The following is a 25,374-nucleotide window of genomic DNA, read 5'->3' on the forward strand; positions in this document are numbered from 1 at the left end:
CTAGCAGTTTTGCAGGCCAGTGAGGGTGAGCTCAAACTGTGTTCAGATAGGGTTTTTTTAAAAACTTGTTCCAGCTCTCAGTTTAGGTGGAACTGTATTTTTAAACTGAGTTTAGACCGAGTTCTCAGATTCAGGAATGGATGCAGCCATTAACTGTACTTGTTTACCAAGCATATAGACAACTTGTAACTCAATCTTGCAGGATTTTTAAAAGTATGATTTAATGACTGGGTAATTTAATGACTAGAAGATCCTTAAATGTCGTCATACTACATTCTTCAAGGAGTAAATGGTCACCTGCAGGAGTCCAGAATGAACTCTCCCTGTCCCGGTAAACTAATTGGTGGCAAGGAGCATTATCATTTCCCTCTGAATCATTAATTATTGGCCTCTGCCAAGAGTAGGGTACTGTACTAGGTGGGGTCATGGTCTAATCCAGCAGTGCAACTGCAATCTTCCAACATTCATCTCTCTTTTTAGAAAACTGATTACATCACAGCCTTTGTGCTGTGCTGTGATTCCATGGTACAGAAGATCATGTGATACTGCTGACCTTCTCTTAAGGACAGGAGTGGGGAGAAATCCTTTCCTGTCTTCCATGAGGCTGGGTTTACTTGCCAGCGTCTCTCAGCTCAGGGAACATGTTTGTATAGTGTGTACCACAGTGCCTGATATGCTTTTGACCGAACTCTTTTTGGCGCAGAAACTTCAAAACATACTGGCTGTGACAGCTCTGAGGAGCCACTGACATTCCCAGAATTCCTGCTTTCCCAGAGGCCTGGACAGCTTTCCCTCCGAAGAGGGAAGATTCTAACATGTAAACAATAGGGTTTGCATATTAACTCTCTAAGGAGTTTGTAATTGTTTAATGAAGCTGCAAGGACGCTAACATGGCTGCCTATATTTTACATAATCAAATAACTTACTGGAGCTCATTCTCAGTTCCTTGGCATATGTTTTAATTCACTGGAGACTTGTCAAGGATGGGCTTACTTCTCTGAAGCAACATTTGCAGAGGTTTGTTTTTTATGTGCGGGTTGAGGTTGTGTTTTTAGGGGCTGTTGATGTATCTGCTGGGATCGTTTCCTGGAAAAGGGCTTGCAAACTGCATGGCCCAGTAGATGGCACTGTGATCCCAGTCACAGCTGCATTGGTGCTGGCAAGTGCTTTAAGAAGAAAGATACAGATGTAGAGACAACCATTCTTGCTACAGGTAGGGTTGCCCGGCTTCCAGGATTGTCCTGGAGTCTCCAGGAATTAAAGATTAATATTTAATTAAAGATTCTGTCATGATGAAACATCAATGAGTATGCCCAATCAGAACTGGCAACCCTAGCTACAGGATTATTGTTTGTTTCAGAGTTACCATGTGTTCTGAAATACAGCCACAGGCTTTGTTTACAACATTCTAATCTAGGTACTATGGAGATGGGACTATTTGAGCATCTGACAATCATTAATGCATTAATCCTCACAACACCCACCTGTGAGTGAGGGAAGTACAATACTATCCTCTCTATTTTACACATGAGGAACTGAGGCACAGAGAGGCTACGTGACTTTCCCAAGGTGACACAGGAATCTGAGAATGGAGTTTGAGTGCCATGAGCCCCAGTCTGGCACCTGAACTGCTGGACCTCTCATCAGATCTCTGAGAGGACGAGATCAGCAACGGGCTTGTGCAAAGCAAGAACCATGCACTTTAGGCATGCTGTGGGAGATGCCTAGCTCCTATGATGATGGGCATATCAGAGGTGCCTTTGGTAACCTAGCTAGAGTTGATTAGAGGGGATGAGCCATTCCATGAACAGGAAGAACCAACTCTCATTGCTCTCTGAGGTTTGAAAAGTGGTGTTTTATTTTGTTTAAAAGATCATTTCTGTGCCCTGCTGTGCGCTAGGCTGCATCCAGAGGCAGGACGACTGAAATACAATGAGGTAAACTGCCCTTGCCCTGTCAAACCAGGGAGTGCTGGAAATCTGAAGAAACTGATCTGGCCAGACTTCTAGCCAAGTATCTCTTTCAGAGAGGTTTGGACGCTTTTTGGATGATCATCTGGACTTTCAGATGCTTCTTCAACCTGAGGATGGCCAGAGGTACAGTCCGGCTTTGTTCTCTTAGGGTTGAAACTGTCTGCATCTCCCTAGCTTATCGGACATAGGGCTGGCGTAGCCACCTCTTTCAACATCCACGTCTTACAGCCCAGGTTTTGGGAACAGAGCCAGAACATGCTGTGCACTGGCTGTCCCCAGCTGGCACTGTCCTTCTGAAACATGCCAGGTGGATACAGTGACCTCCAGGGCACTTTAGCATGTGCCATGGCTGGGATGAAGCCAGGTAGACACTCGGAGCAATAATCAGCTGCCTTGCACCCCACTTCTACATCCTTAACTATTCCAAACAGATTTTGGCTCTGGGTCTTGAACCTCTTTGAGGTTTGCCGCCTCTCAGCAGCTTGTCTCTTTCATCTGCACCTGCCTGTGGTGAAAGAGCACTCTACTGGTTGCTACTCTTGATGTGCTGGCAGCTGCTGAGCCCTGAGTAAAGATAAATTCCTAGATTATCAGGCCAGAAGGGCCCACTGTGATCATCTAGTCTGTACTCTTGTATAACATAGGCAATAGAACTCAAAAATAATTCCTAGAGCCAGAGGTTTTAGAAAAACATCCAATCTTGATTTAAAAATTGTCAGTGGTGGAGAATTCACCAAGACATTTGGTAATTGTTCCAAGGGTTTATTACTCTCACTGTTAAAAATTTACACTTTATTTCTAGCCTGAATTTGTCTAGCTTCAACTTTCAGCCATTAGATTGTTTTATAATACATTTCTCTGCTAGATTGAAGAGCACATTATTAAATATTTGTTCCCCATGTGGGTATTAACAGACTGTAATCAAGTCACCACTTACCCTTCTTTTTATTAAAACCAATAGATTGAGTCTATCACTGTACGGTATGTTTTCTAATCCTTTAACCATTCTTGTGGTTCTTCTCCGAACCCTCTGCAATTTATCAACATCCTTCTTGAATTGTGAGCACCAGAACCAGAAGCAGTATTCCAACAGGGGTTGCACCAGTGCCAAAGACACACGTAAAATAATCTCATTACACCTACTTGAGATTCCCTGTTTGTTTATCCCAGGATCGCCACTGTGTCACAGTGGGAGCACCTGTTCAGCTGATTATTTACCGTGACCCCCAAATCTTTTTCAGAGTCACTGCTACCCAGGATAGATTCCCCCATCCTTTTAGTTTAGCTGTATTAAAATGCATATTGTTTGCTTACGCCCAGTTTACTGAGAAATCCAAACGGCTCTGAATCAGTGACCCGTCCTCTTCATTGTTTGCCATTCCCCAATTTTTGTATCATCTGCAAACTTTGTTTTCTTCTAGGTCACTGATAAAAATGTTAAATAGCATAGGGCCAAGAACCGACCTCTGCAGGACCCCACTGGAAACACACCCGCTCAATTACCATTTCCCATTTACAGTTACATTTTGAGATTTATCAGTTAGCCACTTTTGAATCCATTTAATGTGTGGCATGTTAACTTTATATCATACAACATTTTGATTAAAAAACTAGAATGGTACCAATGCCTTACAGAAGTCTAAGTATATTATGTCAGTACCATTACCTTTATTAACCAAGCTTGTAATTTCAGCCAAAAAAATCAAGTTAGTTTGACAGGATGTATTTTTCATAAACCCATGTTGATTTGCATTATTTACATTACTCTCCTTTAGTTCTTTAGTCGTCTGTCAGCTGCACCATTATCTTGCCTGGGATCAGTGTCAGGCTGACAGGCCTATTACCTGGGTAATGCTGTTTACCCTTTTTTAAAATTGGCACAACATTAACATTCTTCAAGTCTTCTGGAACTTTCCCAGGGCTCCAAGACTTATTGAAAATCAGCATTAATGGTCCAGCGAGCTCCTCAGCCAAGTTATCTGGATCTGCTGATTTTAAAATCTTTACATCACCTACTGTGTCTGTTTAAAAATGTCTATCGTTAGTCGGTTTTGTGTGTGATTGACAAGCTGTGATCAGCAGAACTGCATTCAGAAGGGGCTTGAATAGTATGAGCCAGTTGCTGAATTTTTAATTAGTTGTTTGTTTATTTCTTTTATGCCAGGTAGGGAATCCTGTTAGCTCTTGACTGGTTCTTCTAGGTAAATGCTAACATATCAACAACATTGGCTTACAGAAAAAATGTGTGCCTGAAAAGATGGGGACCAAAACACATGCTCTCCCAATCAGGGGCAAGTGTCAAATAAGACAAGGTCTGCTTAAAGAATGCTAAGCTTCCGTGTTTGCAATATGATGGAAACCCTGTCCCATTATGCTCAGCTTGCAGTTTCACCGTGGTGTCTACTACTTCTGAGCCTTTCTTTAAAAGTCCAGTCTTCTGTGGGAGTTTGTTTTTCAGTTCAGCATGTTGTGCTGTGTTTCAGTGCTTATACAGCTAATGTGCTGGAGAGAAGATTGTGACTCTAAGCCATTACCCACTGGCAGCAGCTCCCAGACATGAGCAGCTTGTGTCTGAGGGGGCCCTGCTATGCCCAGTAACAGAGTGCAGCTTGCACCCCCAGCCCCTGCCGGATGGTGCAGAGGGGAGTCATGGCCATTGGCCTGTCTTTGTTCCAGTTGGGAAGTTTAACTCTGCTGCCTGCCCTAGTATTGATGGACCTCAGGTGGCAGGGTCTAAGTGAGAGGAATGATGGTTTGTGCACTAGCTTGGTACTCAGCAGAACTGGGTTCAGTTGCTTGCTACTCCAGAGGCTTCCTGTGTGACCTTAGGCAAGTCACTTAGCCTTTCTGTGCCTCAGTTTCCCTGTCTCTACAGTGGAGCTAACACTGCCTTGCCATAGAGGGATGTTGTGAGGGTAAATACATTAAAGATTGGAAAGTGATCAGCTACTACGATAACAAGGGGCATGTAAGTACCTTATATGGATTGACCAAAAGGGCCATGACTGTACCCATTAACCCCCCTTCCTTACTGCACATCCATACAGGGCAGGGCATAATCTAACTCTCATTAAATAAGTAATTCTCCTGTGCTGCCCGGTGCCCCATGAATACCCAGCTGCAGAGGTGGAGTCATTATTACTGTGCTGATTCCCAGCAATGTTTTGTATGCCAGTGTAAAACCAAAGGATGTGGGAGCGAGTTGTCTTGTCACTACCTGCTTTTCTAAAACAATTATCTTTCTGTAAGTGCATGAGAGCACGACATGCAGACATAAGCCATCCTGCTGCTCAGTGCTGAGAAAGTTGAGCCTACATCCTGTTCACAAAAACAGTGATGTTTTTACAGTACATAAGCCCGTTTGTCTAATATGTCATTGGTATAAATAACAATTGAGAGAAGTTCTGGTACACCGTGTGGTCTCCATGGGCTGTCTTGACACCCATGTGTGGTTATAGTCAGAAAGGTACCTCTATTAAAGTGGTGCCTTTTAACTCTGAGTGTCTCCCTGCTTCCTTACAAAAATGATGCCTTACTTTTGTTATCTCTGGACATGCAGCCCACTAAGGGGACAGTGATCTGGAGTCTTGTTCTGCCTAACACATCATAGCCAACAAAAGCATCAGCTGAATTCCAGTGCCACAATCTGCATTACTGGTGAGGCCATAAGAAACCGACCGAATCGGGGGATCGACAGGTTTGTCTGCCCCATTGTAAATTAGAATATTTATCATCTGACTTAAGTGCAGGACATGAGATCTGGCATAAGCAAATAAATATACAGCAACATACAGGCATTCATGTGCACTTTACAGTGTGTAAATACTGCCATGAAGGGTTGATGCCTCATTTTTATGTGGTCTAGAATAGCACCTGAAGGGTCCAATCAAGATCATGGCCCAACTGCACTAGGCACTGTACAAACGTAATGAAAGATGATCCCTGTTCTAAAGAATTTTACAATCTAAATAAATAAGACAGAGTGCGATGGCACTGCAAAGGCAGGTGACTTGCCCAAGGTCACCCAGGAAGTTAGTGGCTCAGAACAGAACCCAGGTCCCCCGACCTACAGTCTAGGGCCCTACCTACTGGACCAACTTCCATGCTATTTTCAAGTCCTCTATTAAAAGAGCGTGTCTGGGTATTTCTGGCCATTTGTCACTCCAGGGAGCTGCTATTCTGGGAGGATGATAATGCTGTAAAAGCAGGAGAATCTCATTCTTACTCTTTATTTAGGGAAAATGGGAGAATTTATCACTGGAAGACATGTCAAGTAGCTAGCATCATCGTGTTCCTTGCTCTCAGTATTTGTCATAAGAATGCTTTTTCGCAGCAGGGGTTGCTATGAGAGCCACTGCCAAATGCTCCCTGACCCAGACAAACAAAAATGGGAACAGCAGGCTTCCTCGTGTTGTCACATGATAGAAGGGGAAAGAAACTGGTGGTAAGAGCAAGGCACATGGTCAGTATGGAGAAGGCCAGTCTGCTTTAGGAAATACAGGCCAACGTGATGTGTTAAGGGTTTGGAAGAGGCATGCTGCTGTAATGTGTTTTAGGTTGCCAACCCTCCAGGATTGTCCTGGAGTCTCCAGGAACTAAAGATTGATCTTTAATGAAAGATTATGTCATGTGATGAAACCTCCAGGAATACATCCAACCAAAATTGGCAAACCTAAATGTATCATAGAATCATAGATTAGTGTTGGAAGGGACCTCAGGAGGTCATCTAGTCCAACCCCCTGCTCAAAGCAGGACCAACCCCAACTAAATCATGCCAGCCAGGGCTTTGTCAAGCCGCACCTTAAAAACCTCTAAGGATGGAGGTTCCACCACCTCCATAATGTGTTCCTTCTCTGCCTCCCAGAGATGACGGGGGAAGACTCTGGGTCCTACAACTGCAGATTAAATATCGGAGATGAGCGCCCTCCACTTCCATCCCTCCACCCCCCAATAACCCCACCTGGGAAAGGGTGTGCAAAGGAGGGAATCAGTCCCTCATCAGCTTGGCCTATGTTTTAAACAGGGAGAGAGCCCTATGGCAGACACACCACAGCATCATGGATGGTGATATCAGCTATGCCCCTGGATCAGCAAAGGCTATGGGAGCACTCTTTAAAGGATGTGTTTCAATTTGTGTAAACAGTAATCGCATTGTAGGCATTGGTGGTTCTTGGCAGGCTGCGTGGGACTCAGTGGGTAACCTTTTCTCCCCAGGGACCTCCTTGTACTTAGTGATGTGATGTCTTGAGCAATCTTCTCCTGGCAGACAGCTGTGATTACTAAGCCTTATGCAAACACACCTGTCCTTAGGTTACTTTGTTCTCTCCCCACCCCCACCCCCCATTCCCTTTATTAATTTATGCACCACTTGTTTGTTGTCTAGAAGCTATATTGTGAGCTCTCTGGGGCAAAGACTGTCTATGGGGTGTTCGTTTGCATCGGGCCTAGTACAATGGGGCCTCATGTCTGTGCTGGAATCCTTAGGAACTACCATCATAAAAATAGTAAATAATAACAACAGTAGAAGACCCTGCTTCTCCCCTGTATGTTCTCAATGTCTGTTAGAGATGTTTGTCTGAGTCCCATCAGCAAGGCTGATAGTGGTGTTGCCTCACTCTGGTGTATAGAGTTATTTGTAGAAATTGCAACTTTCCCGGCTGTCATTTGGGTTATGATTAATTAGTGATGGTGCTTTTGATGTTCCAGGACCAAATTCAGAGCGGGTGTAAGGAGGCACAGCTCCATTGCCTTCAGTGCAGCTGCATCCTCCTACTCCAGATTTGAATTTGATCCACAGTGATTTGAAGTAACCACCCTGCTATTGTTTTTTAACATGTCCACGGATTTGCACCAGCTGACCTCATAGACATTCTCTCCTTTCCACACTACCTCTGCTTATCTAGAAGTGGCTTCTTCTCTATCCCTTTGGACAGCATGTTTCCTGCTGCTGCTTTAAGACCGTTCTCTGCAGCTCCTGTGATCTGGAATTGCCTTCCTAGATCCCCTTTGTTCACCTTCCATCTTTCGTCAAGTTTCTAAAGGAGACTTATCATTTCTCCCTCGCCAGTATCTCCTCTCGTATCTCCCCTGCTCCCATTGTTTATGCTTGGACTGGATATATGTATCATTTAACTCTAGATAATTTGAGGATATGTTTTGTATGAAAAGCTCTACCAAAGAAAGCATTGCATTGCCCTTGATGTGGTTATGCTAGGGATGGGGCTTGCTGGGACTGGAGCTTTGCTGCCAGCAGTTTACCAGCACTCATGCTCTTCATGCTCATACATAGCAGAGTAAGATCATACTTCAGTTGAATGAGATCTCTTCCATTCATCTAGGTAGGCAGGGATACTCAGGCTGTGAGCAGGTGGTGTACTTTAACTTTCAGATCAGTGATTTTGTGTTTGTTTATTTGTACCAGCAAAGTCCTCAGTTTTCATTCCGGTAGTGCCTTAAGCCATGTGATTCCGTAGCTTGTGCGATTTCAGGCATTGCTTGAACGTGTGGTATGTACTGGTCTGTAATGGCAATGCCAGGAGAACAGAGATGACTGGATAGGCCTAGGGCATGTCCCTTCATTTGGACTGACTGTGATAGGAGGTAGGTGTGGGAGAAAGGGGGAGAGGAGCCTAAAAGACTCCCTCTCTTTGAAAAGGTTGCATTTTTCCCAGCCAAGGCCTATGACAGTAGTAAGTTCTTCCCTCTCTTACAAGGGGAGAGCCAGAATTGTGGCCAGAGGTAAGAGATGGGTCATGTGCAGGTGGGTTAAAAGGACAAGCACTTTTAACAGAACAACAACCCTTTAATCCCTCGTTCAAGACTGGAACTCAAGGCCTTCTCATCCCAAAGTGCGAGCTTCCAGTCTCCATGCTTTGCACTGATAAATTCTGGATTTTGCCTGGGTCTTTACCATTGCTCACACCTCTGCTCATAGCCCTATACTTCATGTTCCAGACAGGAGCAGGATAGGTGGAAATCATCAGGGAGAGAGAGAGACACTGTCTCTCTGTTGATGATGAGGCCTGATTCCTGACCACCCCTGAAGAGCAGATGTCTGCTCTGCACGGGTATGTGTGCGCATTTAACATTTTAGTTCCAGGCACAAGACACAGATGAAATGCACAGTCTCCCACACAAAGAGTGTGACTTTTCCTGTAAGGAGGGAGCTCAGAGTGGCTGCTGCTTTGGTGATGGCTGGGAGAACAGAGGAGGGTGCTAGTTTTGTGTGCAGGGGAGAAGGGCAGAAGAGAACTGAAGGGTAGCCTGCCCCTTCGAGGGTGGTGGGACCTAATGGTCAGCCCACCCCGTCATGTGGCATGGCCCTTAAAGACGCTGGATGGTCCAACTACATATATAAAGACCTGGGAAATATTGGACGAAAAGAAGTGTTCGGAAGGAAATCATTTTCCTGCTTCTTTAAGGGCCAGTAGCCTTGCAGAGAGCCCAGAGCTAGGTTCCCCTCTCCCCCAACCAACTGGGGATGAGCTGGGAGCCAGCATAAAGGCTGCCTTCTTCATAGCGAGGCAGACACCAGCAGGAGAAGATGGGCTTTTTGAACACCTGTGGGCTAGTTAGGGAAGAAGGGGCCATCTGAGGGAGAAGCTGGCTAAAGCCCTACGGGGAACAAAATTACAATCCAGCTCCAGAAGGAGAGCTGGGGACTTCTGGTTTAAGGAGAGGGATAATAATTGCCTAGCTCCAGGAGGAGGGCTAGGACTCTTGTCATAAGAAGAGAGTGAGAGGACTGGGAATAGGGGTCAGAGGGCAGGCTTCAGAGGAACCCTAAAAGCCAGAAGGACCTTTTGGTTATTTGGGACTTTCTGTCATGGACTCTTTTGTATGGGGTTTTGTAATAAACCAGACCCAAGGAGGGTATTATTGACTCAATAATGACTCCTAATGCCTAGGAGAATAGAAGACGAGAGGACTTGCAGCCAAAAAGAACCGGGGATAGGTGGAGAATCGCACCACCATCAGGAAAAAGCAGGTCTACGTGATTGGGGACTCCCTACTGAGAAAAACAGACAGAACTGATCCAGAGAACAAAAGGGTGTGCTGCATGCCAGATGCTAAGATACAGGATGTGGACCTCAGGCTGAAGAAGATCCTAACAGGAGCGGGAAAAAATCGACTGATTGTCCGTGTGGGGGGACAAATGATATGACTAGATTCTCACTCGAACAAATCAAGGGAGACTATGCCAGGCTGGGGAAGACTCTTAAGGAAATCAAGGTTCAGGTGATCTTCAGTTGGATTCTACCTATCCCTACAGGAGGACAACAAAGGCGTAGCAAGATTCTGATGATCAACAGATGGCTCAGGCATTGGTGCTATAAGGAGGGCTTTGTGATGTATGGCTATTGGGAGGCATTCATGGACAGAGGACTATTCTATTGGAATGGACTTCACCTGAGTATGGAGGGAAATAGGCTTCCAGGATGGAGGCTGGCAAAACTGATTGAGAGCTTTACAGTAGGAATTTGGGGGAGATGCCCGGGTAATCTCCACACCTGATTTTAACATTGAGAGGGAGGAAAATTGAAGTAAGAAAGGATACAGCAGTGGACAGGAGAATGGACGTTAAGAGGAAGGGTAGTGTTAGATACTAATCTAATATGTGATGCTGGCGGTAAAATGACTATGCCAAATGGGGTAAGGAATGTGAGCGAAGACAAAAGCAAAAATTAAGATGTTTCTACACCAGTGCAAGGGGCCTGGGAAACAAAATGGAGGAACTAGAGCTACTGGTGCAGGAAGTGAAACCAGATATTATAGGGATAACAAAAACATGGTGGAATAGTAGTCATGACTGGAGTACAGGTATTGAAGGGTATGTACTGCTTAGGAAAGACAGAAATAAAGGCAAAGGTGGTGGAGTAGCATAGTATATCAATGATGAAGTAGACTGTAAAGAAATTAGACTCTGTCTTATCTATTGCATCACTTCTATCTGGGTGAAAATCACATCGGGGAAGAAAGCTACTAGAGCTTCCCCTGGGATAGTGCTTGGGATGCGCTAGAGGCCGCTGGGATCCGATTTGGATATGGATAGAGACCTCTTTAATGTTTTTAATGAAGTAAATATTACTGGGAATTGTGTGATTATGGGAGACTTTAACTTCCTTGATATAGACTGGAGGACAAGGGCTAGTAATGATAATAGGGCCCAGATTTTCCTGGATGTGATAGCTGATGGATTCCTTCACCAAATAGTTGCTGAACCAGTAAGAGGGGATGCCATATTTTATTTGGTATTGGTGAGTAGTGAGAACCTCATAGAAGAACTGGTTATAGGGGACAACCTTGGTTCGAGCGACCATGAGCTAATTCATTTCAAACTAAATGGAAGGATAAACAAAAATAGATCTGTGACGAGGGTCTTTGATTTCAAAAGGGCTAACTTAAAAAAATTAAGAGAATTAGTTAGGGAAGTGGACTGGACTGAACCGAAGAACTCATGGATCTAATGGCGGAGGGGGCTTGGAATTACTTCAAGTCAAAGTTGCAGAAACGATCTGAAGTCTGCATCCCAAGAAAGGGGAAAAAATTCATAGGCAAGAGTTGTAGACCAAGCTGGATGTGCAAGCATCTCAGACATGTGATTGAGAGAGCAGAAAGCCTACAAGGAGTGGAAGATGGGAGGGATCAACAAAGAAAGCTACCTCTTGGAGGTCAGAACATGTAGGGATAAAGTGAGAAATTCCAAAAGCCAAGTAGAGTTGGACCTTGCAAAGGAAATTAAAAACAATAGTAAAAAGTTTTATTGCCATATAAATAGGAAGAAAACAAAGAAAGAAGTGGGACCGCTAAACACAGGATGGGGTGGAGGTTAAAGATAATCTAGGCATGGCCCAATATCTAAACAAATACTTTGCCTCAGTTTTTAATGAGGCTAATGAAGAGCTTAGGGATAATGGCAGGGTGGCTACTGGGAATGAGGATTTGGAGGTAGAAATTACCACATCCGAGGTAGAAGCCAAACTTGAACAGCTTCATGTGACTAAATCAGGGGCCCAGATAATCTCCATCCAAGAATATTAAAGGAATTGGAACATGTAATTGCAAGCCCATTAGCAAGGATTTTTAATGAATCTGTAAACTCAGGGGTTGTACCATATGACTGGAGAATTGCTAACAGTTCCTATTTTAAAAAAAGGAAAAAAAGTGATTTGGGTAATTACAGGCCTGTTAGTTCGACTTCAGTAGTATGCAAAGTCTTGGGGGAAAAAAATTGAAAGAGAAAGTAGTTAAAGACACTGAGGTTAACGGTAATTGGGGCAAAATACAACATGGTTTCACAAGAGGTAGATTGTACCAGATCAACCTGATCTCTTTTGAGAAGACAACAGATTTTTTTAGACAAAGGGAATGCAGTGGATCTAATTTACCTAGATTTCAGTAAGGCATTTGATATGGTACCACATGGGGAATTATTAGTTAAATTGAAAAAGATGGGGATTAGTATGAAAACTGAAAGGTGGATAAAGGAACTGGTTAAAGGGGAGACTACAATGGGTCATACTAAAAGGTGAACTGTCAGCCTGCAGAGAGGTGTGATCCATCCATACTTAGGGTAGACCATCTGAAAATATCAAGGTGGGCCACAAAAGGAGAGCAAATTCTCCCAGCACTGATGGGTAGCACTTGTTAGACTTCCCAACCAGCCACAAACAGTGCTTTTAATTCCCCACACTGTTTATCAAGAAACTAACACAAAAAGTACACAGCTCCCTTTACTGCATTTCAGTCTCTGGCTCCCAGTCAGCCACTAGATCCAGTCTGATTTTCATTTCTGGTCTGAGTCAGGATCTAAGCCTGGGACCCAGTGAAGAGCTAGTGCATTCACCCACTGCATCAGTTAGCTCTTTCCTCTTCCCTCCACACTTTTAGTGCTGCTTGTAATGTATCATGTTGGTCCTGGCATTGTTTCCAATAGGGCAGCTGTGCGATAAACTCTTGTTATCTTGAGGCAGGAGCACACAGTTCAGATTCTTTGTACCCCTAACCTGAAGAGGTGACTGTGTGCTCTTGCCTGGGGTATGTTTCATAATCATGGTATCTCAGAACTCAGGAAGGTAGAAAACACAGGAGACTCTGTCCCTCTCTTCCCAGACCAGTTACAGGTACTGCCCAAACAAATGAGACAAATATATTTCATTTTCTGGAATACAAGGACGGTCAGAAAATGTGATGCTGCACACGATTTGGAGGCTGTAGTAATTGGTAGACGAGAGTTTCCTTTTCCATCATGCCTTGGGGTGTAATTTGATGCTTGGCTGCAGGGTCACTTGTTTGCTGCTGCTATGTTAGGAGCTTTTTATGAAGTTACCTTTCAATCATTGTCACTTTTATTCAAGAAAGGCCCAGGACTGGAATAGCTGATGGAACAGCAGGTCTGGACTGAGGTGCATTGGCACAGCTCTGGCAGGGACCAGGAATAAAATAGCAGAGGGGCTGCAGGTCAGGATTGAGATGCTTTGACAGTGCCGTGGTGCAGCTCAGGACTGGGATGGTAGCGGGGTTGTGCAGACTAGGATTTTGTAGAGTAAATTTTCTGTCTCTAATTTCCTTTTGCACAATACAGCCCAGCACTTCAGTAATTTAAAAATATAAAGAATTTTGGGAAGCTTGCATTATACCTGCCTGTGCTGACCTGGCCTTACCAGGGCTGCCAGTTTCTCACTGCTATAAATATTGAACAAGCTTTTTCAGTGGTACCAGAAAAGGGAACTTTATTGTGCTTGATGGAGGGCTGATCCATCAGGCAAAGACCTGCAACAAGGAGGATTATGGAGATGCCAGCAGCAAGACATGAATGAACCCCAGCTAAAGACCTGATGACAGCAGGACATGGCACATAGCATTTGATTCAAGGCTAGTGTGTACTTACAATGTAAGAACCCTGGTGCTGCTGCTTGGATCAGGGAGAAGTGCATGAATGGAAGCAGCCTATGGGAGCAGCTGCTGAACCTATGCTAATAAAATAGCGCAGGACCTGTTCCCATGCGTGTGCTCATCCAGATCACTTTCCACAAAACAGCATATGTGCTTGGTTGCCCTTTTCATGAGAGCAAATTGGACTTTGAATTTGAATAATATAAGAATTCTTTTCTCCCCAGTGCTCTGCTCAGAATTTAACCAAATCTAAACAGTTCCTTTACAGGGATAGGAAAATGTGTTCACTTGTCCTTGAACTACAGAGGATTCCACTTATTAGCAACCTTTCAGTTCCCAGCAAAAAGTTGCTATTATCCTGGCAGCAGCCCCACAAACATGCCTGCAGCCTGGGACCTTTCTTCCTAAAAACCTTGTTACTAAGTGGCATGCCTGCCAATATGTGAATCCCATTAACATTAAAGTCAGTGTGATGAGATCAGTTCCTGACAAAAGTTGTTAATATTGAGACTGCTGTTAAACTGCATCCCCTATGTAGGTATGTATGTATTTATTACATCTTTTTTTTTCTGGGAAAGCAGAAGTTAAAAAAAAAAAAAAAGTCAGTTCTCAGGGGAGGTAAAGAGTACATGGGACTGAAAGTCAGGAGACCTGGGGTGAAACTCTGGCCCCAGTGAAGTCAATTGGAGTTTTGTCATTGTAATAGATTGACCTCTCCCAGGCTTCATGCTTTTCCATCACTGACTTCAGTGGGGCCAGGATTTCACCCCTGGTTTTTGTTCAGTTCTGGCATTGACCTGCACTGTGACATTAGGAATGTCACTTCACCTTTCTGTGCCCCATTTCCCCATCTGTAACCGTTTAGGATACCTTTGTGAAGCATTTTGAAATCTGTGGATGAAAAGTGCTGTAATATAAGTGCTGGGAGAAGAATTAAAGGGGCTGTGAATTTCATGAGAGCCTGTTGGCATGCCATTGCAGACCTAAGATGCTTAGATGTGGTTCAGCTAAACCACACTGGTTTTCACCCAGTGCAATCTTCAAACTTTTTGCAGTTTGTCCTATTTTCACCATGCCTGCAGTGGAAAAAAAGCACTATTATAAATGGAGAAAGTGACGGTATAACAGAGCATGTGTTGGAGATTCTTGAGAGAAGAGGCTAAGCCCCTCACAAAATTTCACATATTGTCTGACAGGAGATGCTTGGTTGAAAGAATCGTTTGGGGAGAGTTTGGGGCTTGTGGATAATTGAAAAAGTTGTTCCTTGAAGTTTTCTTTCTGCACAATATTCCCCTTCAACTTGGGCTCAGGAATAGTTCTCTTGTACGGTAATCTGAACCTTTGTATGCCAGAAAATGGAAGGGAAACGTGAGCCGCTGAGCCAGAAAAACTAGCTTCCTGTACCAGAAGGTAAAGAGGTGTTTCTGAGAATGCAAACAGATTTGTTAGGAGACAGAATTAGCCTGGAAGCAGAAAGGTTGCAAGGAGGAAGCACTGCCCAATATGTGACTGGGAGAAGAACATGGGGAGTGGAGGAAGGAACAGTATATGGAACAGGTGGCTGCCGCAGTTCCCAGTGACAAATTTTAGTGTCCAGGACAAATACTTTGCTTCTCATTCCCTCCAAGTACTGAGTGCAAAGTACTGCAGAGTTCTGAGTGCCCCTCATCTCCCATTGAAGTCAACTAGAGTTGAGGTTGCTCAGCACCTCACAGGAGAAGTCCCTTACTGGGTGGGGGGATTCTGGCCGCAAAGATCATAAGGGAGTATGCAACTAAGAGCTGACTCACAGGGTGTCAGGAGGCTGGAGAAAAAGTTGCTCATCTGGTAACAATCTGCTTTTCTCTTGGTTCCTGTTAAAATGTCCATCTTACAGCCCTGCTTAATTTTCACTTCCTTGCATGCTTTCTCTGTTACTCATTTGCAGACACAAGGTATTTGGTCTCATGTCTGATGCTGGCTTGGCAGTAAGACAAATTGCATAAGGAGAGCAGCTTAAAAGTTGCCACTAATGACTGACACAAGCCAGAGGGAGAGATGCTAAGGAAGAAAGTGACTAGGAAAAATTCCACACCTCTAAGAGGGTTGGGTGGAACCCAGGAATTCTGGTAATAACCTATCAGGGAGAAGGGAATCTGGCCTTGTCAGTCTTGCTTCTTGACACCTCCCTGAATCACACTGTCTCCATGTTTTCAAAAAAACTTTCTGGTAGAAGCAGAGAAGTTCAGTGGGAGGGAATCATGGGGGCGGACCCCAGCATGATGTGGTAGAAGCTCCACTAGTTAACAAACTGCTGTCCTGTTCAAACCAACCTAGTGTCCATCTCCTTACCTCCATTCCCAGGAAACTTTCTTTAGGGCCTGGAGACCGTGGAGCACTTCTCCCTGTTGCAGTGAAGTTCACTGTCTTTTTCTCAAGGCAGATACTGATTTGATACTTTGTTTTCTATGCTATTCTTTTCCTTCTGTCGTATTACTGTGGATGTGGGCGTGAGTGATCTGGAGAAGCTAGACTTCTCTGGTGGTGATCTCCTATACTTTCCAGAGCATTGCCTGCCACTGCTGGTTGGCTCTTTGCAGTACACTGGCAAGCTACCAAGGTTTTAGAAATGTCTCCCATGTTTCTCTGTGATCTCCCCAGTGGGAAGAGAGACATAACTGAAGCCTAGTCTCATTTTACCCGAATGAAGATGAGCAAGGAGCCCATGAGCACAACCTATTGAGAGCAGCCTTCACAGCCCTGCATCTCACAGTCCTGTCATCAGCACATAAAGACCAGCATTATTAATAGTTACTGAAAGACCAATACAGGAAGCAAAGAATGTTCATCACCACCTGGAGACTGTCAATTCTATCAGGTCTGAATTTGTCAAGACAGAATAATTCCCACAAAGTTATCTCACTCTTGTAGTTTGGGGCTCTAAGCATTCCAGACACCAAAGTGCCAAGTTATGGAGTGTGAGTGCTTTCAAGATGTCAGAGCTTAGATTCATATATGGTGGGCTTGGATCTGTAATTCTTGGATAGGCAGGGATCTCATTCTAGCTTTCTCTCTTTATGCAGTGGCTGCAGGCTGGAAGGTGCTAACAGTTTGATCTCGCTCAGAATGATTTAATTTTATTTTCTCTGTGTCAGAAGATGCTTTCCCTTGTCCACATGGCCAAATGGTATCTGTTTCTATTATCCCTTTTCCAGTCTAGCTTAGAAAACCTGCCTGAGCAGCAATGAGCTTTTCCATGCCATAGGAAAGATCAAGCTCCGCTCTTTAAGTGAATGGAAGCAGAAGATCTTCTCAGTATTTCTCAAAGAGAAGGTTTTTCTCATAGGTTAAAAAAAAGTAACCTGCATGAATACTCTCTCTCTCTCCTGAAAGCTTCTACAAACTTTCATATTGTAGTCCACACATCGTCTACTAAGGATTAGCAAAATCACACCTTTGTAACTCTCTCTCCCTCTATTACTCCACTCTCTCTCTGAGAGCTTAAGTTAAATCATTTGGAGTGTCTTGTATTGAAGGGCATTGTCCTGATTCAACTAAAGAGGTTTCTAAACTCTGTTAGTTAAATTGTTGAACTTTATATGTAGACAAACCTCTTACTTATCATCCTAGTACCTGCTTCAGTCACACAGCAAACAGCAATGGTGAAGAAAGACGGCCCAATTCTCAATTGTCCTGTATCTTGTGTAGCTATTTACCTTCAATCGGAATAGTAGTTTTTCACACCCCCTTTGCCCTGCTCTTGGGGCAGCTCTTTACATCTGTGCAATGGAGATGCAGGCGTAGAGTCAAGAGCATGGCATATGATCCCCTTGTCTGTTGTTTCTCTCGGTTAACTTTAGCTATGTGCACTCTTTATCCTTCTAGTCTGTTGAGTGACTTTTCTTTTTTATCTTGCACTTAGCTGTTGTTCCCAATTCTGTACTCACTAATTCCTAATCAAGTTTTAGAAATCACTTCAGAGTGATCCACATGGCTCAGAATCTATGGTTGGGGCTCTGGAAACCTGACCCTGCTTCTATTTAAGTGATCAAAACTGTTGATTTCAGTGGTGCAGGATCTGGCCTGTAGGTAGTATTTAGAGAGGAAACTTTAATTGAGCTTTAGGGAAAAGTATAATTCTCTTTTCACTTTTCCTAAACTCTGTGTCTATGTCCACCTGCTATTTGAAGTCAGTAGAAGTTACAGGTGCTCAGCAATCCTGAAACTCGGGCTCAGTAGGGTCAATAAAACGGCAGTTCCCTCAGATCACTGGCTGTTTGAAAAATGTCTCAAGTGACTTGCCCAAAGTCAATGTCAGAGCCAGAAATAAAACCCACTTCTCCTGGCTGCTGATCATGTGCTTTAGCCACAGGACCAGACTTCATCTGAGACAGAGCAATGGGTTCAGCTAGATCTCCTGTTAACACATTCTTAACACATTGTGTGACTTTGTTTCCTCACTTTAAATTGGTGAAATTGTCACAAAAATGGGTAACCTCTCCCTTGTGGTGCCTAGGGTTCCTTGGATGCTCAGTGCCGAGCAGGCTAATGCAGGCAGGTGGCAACACAATCAGTTACATGACCATGTTCACAGGAGCTGTCCCAGTGAAATGAGATGGTGTAAAAAGTAATGGAAGGTGCCAGACCCTACCCCGAAGCTGATGGAAGAACGGATGTTCCTGGAGCTACCCAGTCAGCCTTCTCCAGTTAAAGGAAATGGGAGGCTAGTCTTTAGCTAGCCAAGATGATCATGTTGAATGGAAGAGGAAGGTTTTTTTAATCAGCGAATGAGTTTTCCCAAATACAAGTGCAATCCTACCCCCTCCAAGTGCGGGATGAGACAACTCCCTTCGGGGTTGAGCCTGTCTTTCCACTGGCTTGTGGCAGCTGGGAGGGACACTGAACAGAGGGTTTGTTTATCCCATTAAGCCCATGAACCCAAAAGTGAATTCTCCTTCCCTCACCTCAAGAGTGTGACTTCTAGTCTCGGCTGGAGATTTACTTGTAGAACAGTCAAGGGGGGATCCCTGTGTTGAGTAACCATGAAGAGTGAATTCCCCTCTTCTCCCAGGAGAAGTTATGTCCCCCAGGTGGTGCTGGGGAACCACTGAGAGCAGAACAAGAGAAGCCAGATTTGAATACACATTGATTTAAGAAAACCCCTCTTTCTCTCGTCGTATCATTCTAACACCCTTCACGTTTGCTGAGCGTCACCCCTGTTAACCCCAGCGGCTGAGGCCACTTTCAGAGGGAGATGGCTGCCGTGTGACTACTTGCAGAGAGCCAGGCACCCTGCTGTCCATCATCGAGAAAAGGTGATGGCCCAAAAGGAACTCTGCCATCATCAGGAAGGCATGAGGAGCTTTGTGCCTCTCCTCCTCCTCCTCTCTCTCCTCCCTTGCAGAACTCAAAGAACTGGTGAACTGGATCTTGCGGCCTTCCCTGAAAGATGAGCCAGGCGCAACAGGTTATAAATACTCCTTTTATTACTCCTGCAGGGGAGGGAATGCGGCAACACCCAGACCCGATCACTTTAGCTTGGCTCAGGATCAAGTGACATGATGCTATCCTTTAGTCATTTCACCTTTTGCTTGCAACAGAGGGCCAGATTCCACTAGGGCTAGGAGCAGAGTCTTTCCTGTAGGGGCAAATTCTACCCATAGCTTGCTGGATGTGGAGGATCCTAGGTAGCAGAATCAGGGCCCTTGCGTGCTCAGCCCAGGTGTCAGACTGGACAGAAGAGGTGGACAGAATAGACAAAGGGGGTGGGAGGGTGAGGTGATAAAATGAACAGAAGAAGGGGTGCCACTAAGGTTACCCTGCTCTTCTCCACCATGGATGGGATGAAATCTTCCAACAACCACCATCGCCAGCAGCGAGTCCCAGTGCTTAGCCAAGATACTTGCTCTGGATTTGACTTTGTGTGCATTTATCCCTGTGTCTCTAAAGGACTGACTGGAGAAGCTGTCTTACAGCAAAGGCGCACTGCTGTTTGGTATCAGGATACCAGTGATGAAGATGGGTGCCATTGCTGGCAATAGGCATGCCCAAAAATGACTGGATTTCCTTTTAACATCTCAGGCCAAGGACAGCTAGGACATAGGCTTCTCATTGCACTGAAATGATATCGAGAAATGATGCACGGTGAGAGGAGAGGATGAGGCGGTGGAGATCAGGAAGGGTCTGGGTTTGGAGCAGAGGGTAGTGCCTGGCAGTGCAGGAGAAATCAGTTCCAGCAGAAGTCAAAGAAAACGATGTAAGATTCTGAGAGAAATCCCCACAAGTCAGGAAATAGAGTCAAGGCTGCCACTCTCTTTAACCCTTCCCGTGCTGCCCATGTATGTGGGGTGAAATCCTAGCCCCCATCGAGGTCAGTGGGAATTTTTCCATTGATTTCAATGGGGCCAGGATTTTGCCCATGGTATGTAACATCCACCACTCAGATCTTCCTTGGGTAAACAACGCAGCACAGCCTTATTTAGCTCACTGCCAGACACGGGCCTCACTGTGCACGTCTCTTCACAGCCAAATGCGATCAAGTTTCCAATTCTCTATTCCTCACCCAAAGCCCACCCATCTCCCTCCCATGCTGTGTTTACCATCTGTCAGTCTCTGTTACACTGCCTTTCAAGTCCGCATTCTGGCTCTACTTCTCGAGTCATAACAAGGTTGGCTATTGCTACTCTGACTTATCCAGTCTTCACCTACGTTATCTTTCTCTTTCCTATTGTTAATTCTGCATTTCCATGTGAAACAATCTGTTATTAATTAATATTTACATTATAGTAGAGCCTAGAGGCCCTGATCCCTTTGTGTACAAAGACATATGAAGACATAAGTGATGCCATGAAAAGTTTACAATCTAAGACTCGTGTGGGGGAGAAGAACACAATCAAATAAAATCAATATTTTATCTGGCAATATTTTTTCTGATATTTATTATAAGATGCACTTGTACCAATGCCTGTTACTGAGGTTGCCTTACACTTCCCACTATAATCACTTTTTTCAACTGCTTACAACATGGCCAGACTTTTAATAATTCAACCTGAAATTTGTGTACTCTCAGATTGATCTGTTGCCTCTCACCCCTTGCTCACAATTTTCTGGTGGAATGTGTAGAATGGGGTTAGCTATTGGAATGAGAATCATAAGTGATTAGTGACCTTCCTGTTTGCTGGGCCAGTTCTGATAGATTCTCTATAAGGAAGAATTTGAAGGGCTGCTGTGATGATAGCTGCATAAGTCCTCAAAATGTGAATGCTTTTTCTTTTTACACTTGTATCTGCTAGTGATTATTGACCTCATCTGGCCAGAACATATCAGATCCTGCCCCATGCTGTGGCATCACAACTACCACAAGAGCAGGGAACAACCCAGTGGGACTGTACTTAGCAATGTTTTGCTTGTTGTATTTAACAATCTCCTGTGTTGTATCTCTAAAGTTGTCAAACAATCTTAAAAACAACCAATCACATGATAATTGCCCATTTCCTGAGTGTAGGCTGTCTCCAGCAGAGGTCCATGGTGCATGCTGAGACATTGTAGTGGACCAGGAGCTAGTGAGTGTGAACTCTAGCACATTTTAAATGGTTGAGTTGGAGTCTGTTTATAATGTCACATGACAAATGGCCTGTTTGCCTGGCTGGTGTGGGATGCCAAATGCTCCTCTTACACTTGCTACTGGAGTCGTTCAGAATCTGATAGTATGTTAGAGAAATCAGACGTATGTCTCCTTGAAGAGCAAGCTAAGTTACTGTAAATGGAAAGGTAAAGTTAAAGTAACCTGGGCCTGATTCTCATTTGCATTAAGGCTGCTTCACACTACTCTGTCAGGGAACTAATTACATTTGCACCCACTTTAAGGCACTAATGCATTGCCAGAGCAGTGTAAAGGGGCCTTAATGTAAACAGGAATCAGGATAATTAATTTTGAACAGCATGGTGATTGTACTGGGGCATTATATGTGCTAATAAGATGGAGGTGTGACCGTTCAGGAGCTATGTCTGTGTCCACTTATGAATTTCATTTTTATTTTGTGATCATCTGTTGTATTTCAACTTCTATTTCAGCAGTTATATTTAGTGGACTTTGAGCATTCATGCTGTAGCAAACTTCCAGAGGGGTAGCTGTGTTAGTCTGTATACAGCAAAAACGACGGGAGTCCTGTAGCACTTTAAAGACTAACACATTTCTGCAGGCATAAGCTTTCGTGGGCTGCAACCCACTTCGTCAGATCATCGTGCAGCCCAGGAAAGCTTATGCCTGCAGAAATGTGTTAGTCTTTAAAGTGCTACAGGACTCTCGTTGTTCATGCTGTAGCAGGAACTTGACTCCTAGTGTGGAGACTATGCCTGGAAAGCAGTGACAGAGCAATCCAGGGCCATCAGTGTCAACAACTCTTCCCTATTGGAACAGTGGGGTTTCTACTGGCAAGGTCGCTGACTTTGAATGATTCTTCCCAGAAGTTTGGAGGACCAGGCAGGTGGTTGCAGCATGGAAAATCCACAGCATGGCCAGAGAAGAGCCAGGACAGAAAAGGTGTCAGAGGCTGCTTTATAAAAGGCATGCTCTCTAAGCAAAAGGAGCCATCTTATCACCAGAAACGGAAGATCTAGCTGGAGGAAGTGAAGGCTGGAGGGCCTTGCCGCCCCTCCCCCCAAAGGATTTAGAATAAACCCAAAGACCACAAAAGATCAGACCAATGGTATTAAATTCAAGTGTGTGTTGTTTTCTACAGATTTGTATCTCTCCTGAGCTCTCTAAGAGTAAAATGTGTATGTTTAAGAAATTCCTTTGCTAAGCCTGTGTTTCTTGGCTTTAATGCCAGGCTTAATTGAGAAAAACATAGCTTGCATAGCCAGGTGATCACAGGAGGCAGAGGGGTGGACATGCCTAAGCAACTAGGGGCTCAGGAAGGCTGAGGCACTGGTTCCAGGATCTTGGCAGCTGGGCTATGCGGTCCCATTGAGCTGTGTGCCTGAGAGACCCAGAGCTAGGGACAGGGACCAGTCATTCCCCAGACCTGAGGAGCTTAACAGCACATGGGATTCAGCAGTTGCCATCACAACAGATTGGTGTCCACCCAAAAAGAGAAGGACTGAGCCAGGTGGTAGTAGGGGCTATATTAAGTTTGTTGAACTAAATTCCTACCTCTTCCTATGGTAGTCCCATAACTTATAAATAGCCAAGGAGTCAAAAGCATAGAATTGTGCATAATATTTTTTTTCGGTTGTGGTTAATTGCACAACATTCTGAAACTCAAGAAGTGCAGAAATAACTTCCTTCCCCCTTTCTTGCTGCTTTATTATGTAAGTATGTATGAATAAATTAATTGTGAGCTTGACAGAATGGCTGCATCAACATGGGAGACTTTTTTGCTTTGTCTGTCTCTAGACCATGTGTTGTTGGCTGGTGTGTGCTAAGGATGGGATTTTGAATTCACTTAACACTGGCCTAACTCTGATCCCAATGAAGTCAATGGCAAAACTTCCATTCATTTCCAGGGGAGTGGAGTTAGACTAACACTGACTGCTTTTCAAAAATCTGACCGCAAAGTATTCTAAAAATACTCATATTAATAGATATAAGGAGGGAGGGTCCTCCTTAGATCAGGTTAAAAAATGCCATTTTTTTCCCTTGCAAAAGAACTGAAAACAAATCAACCAAAAAAAAAAAAAAAAGCTGAAAATTTTCAATGTAGTCATTTTTATTTTTCATTTCGTAGCTCTCTTCCTCATTACTATTTCTGTGTTTTTTGCTCTAACTGTGTATTAGGAACTATATATATAAATATATATATACCTGTGAGTTAATTATTGTAGAATAAATCATTCAGAGTGGAGCTAAAAGTTATATAGTCTGTCTGCTCCATTACGCATTTCAGAGTTGCAACGGATAGTTAAGGTGCAATCTCCACTCTATTTTTTTTTTTTTTTTTTTTAATCTAAGCCCTGGTCTACACTGACCTGGCGATTCGGCGGCAGTCGATGGGAATTATGCAAGCTACTCTGCGTAGCTTGCGTAACTCCCGTCAACTGCTGTGCTTCCCTTCTGCACGGTGTCTTCACTGCACACCGTTCTCGTTGACGCAGCGCTACACTACTTGAGGGGGTGGTTTTACTCAGTTGACTTCTTGATCGATTGAGCAGGTCTACATTGACCACTCAATTGATCTAGAAAGATCAATTTGCCGCCATCAGTATAGACATACCCTAATAAGAGGTACAAGAGAGTGTGTAAAATATTAGTCTTTTTTTTTTTTTTTTCAGACGGGGCTTTAAATAACAAAAATTGTGTCCGTCACTTAGCAGGCATGAACAGGATCAATTTACAGCAGAAATATAAAAACTTATCAGCTCTGAGGTTATTATCATAGAATCATAGAGTTGGAAGGGACCTCAGGAGGTCATCTAGTCCAACCCCCTGCTCAAAGCAGGACTAACCTGAGCTAAATAATCCCAGCGAGGGTTTTGTCAAGCAGCAGCTTAAAAACTTCTAAAGAGGGAGATTCCACCACCTCCCTAGGTAACCCATTCCAGTGTTTCACCACCCTCCTAGTGAAAAACTTTTTCCTAATGTCCAATCTAGACCTCCCCCACTGCAACTTGAGACTGTTGCTCCTTGTTCTGTCATCTGCCACCACTGAGAAGAGCCTAGCTCCATCCTCCCTGGAACCCCCTCTCAGGTAGTTAAAGGCTGCTATCAAATCCCCCCTCATTCTTCTCTTATGCAGACTAAACAAGCCCAGTTCCCTCAGCCTCTCCTCATAAGTCTTGTGCTCCAGCCCCCTAATCATTTTTGTTGCCCTCTGCTGTACTCTCTCCAACTTGTCTACATCCTTTTTGTAGTGGGGGGGCCCAAAACTGGACACAATACTCCAAATGCAGCCTCACCAATGCCGAATAGAGGGGAATAATCACTTCCCGCAATCTGCTGGCAATGCTCCTACTAATGCAGGCCAGCATGCTATTAGCCTTCTTGGCAACCAGGGCACACTGCTGACTCATATCCAGCTTCTTATCCACTGTAACCCCCAGGTCCTTTTCTGCAGAACTGCTGCCTAGCTCGTCGGTCCCCAGTCTGTAGCTGTGTATGGAATTCTTCCGTCCAAAGTGCAGGACTCTGCACTTGTCCTTGTTGAACCTCATCAGATTTCCTTTGGCCCAATCCTCCAATTTGTTTAGGTCCTTCTGTATCCTATCCCTACCTTCCAGGGTATCTACCACTCCCCCTAGTCTAGTGTCATCTGCAAACTTGCTAAAGGTGCAATCTACCCCATCCTCCAGATCATTAATGAAGATGTTGAACAAAACTGGCCCCAGGACCGACCCCTGGGGCACTCTGCTTGTGACCGGCTGCCAGCTAGACATGGAGCCGTTGATCACTACTCGTTGAACCGTATGCTCTAGCCAGTTCTCTATCCATTTTATAGGTAAAAGCAAAATCTCTGTGACAGAAAATATGAGTTAGGGTTTGAAGGCAATGTGCCAAATTCATGCCTGGTGTATTCACTATGTGCTTATG

At 44.3% G+C, this 25,374-nt stretch overlaps 1 protein-coding gene across 2 annotated transcripts in view; it reads left to right on the top strand.

The window, feature by feature from the left end:
- HEMK1 (HemK methyltransferase family member 1) overlaps nucleotides 1-25,374 on the top strand; it is a 103,436-nt gene that overhangs the window by 52,870 nt on the left and 25,192 nt on the right. The gene's annotated exons all lie outside the window — the stretch shown is intronic.

This window comes from Emydura macquarii, unplaced genomic scaffold (genome assembly GCF_026122565.2).
Source record: "Emydura macquarii macquarii isolate MOO-44397 ecotype Brisbane River unplaced genomic scaffold, CSIRO-AGI_Emac_v2 contig_2846, whole genome shotgun sequence".
NCBI classification, from domain to species: domain Eukaryota; kingdom Metazoa; phylum Chordata; order Testudines; family Chelidae; genus Emydura; species Emydura macquarii.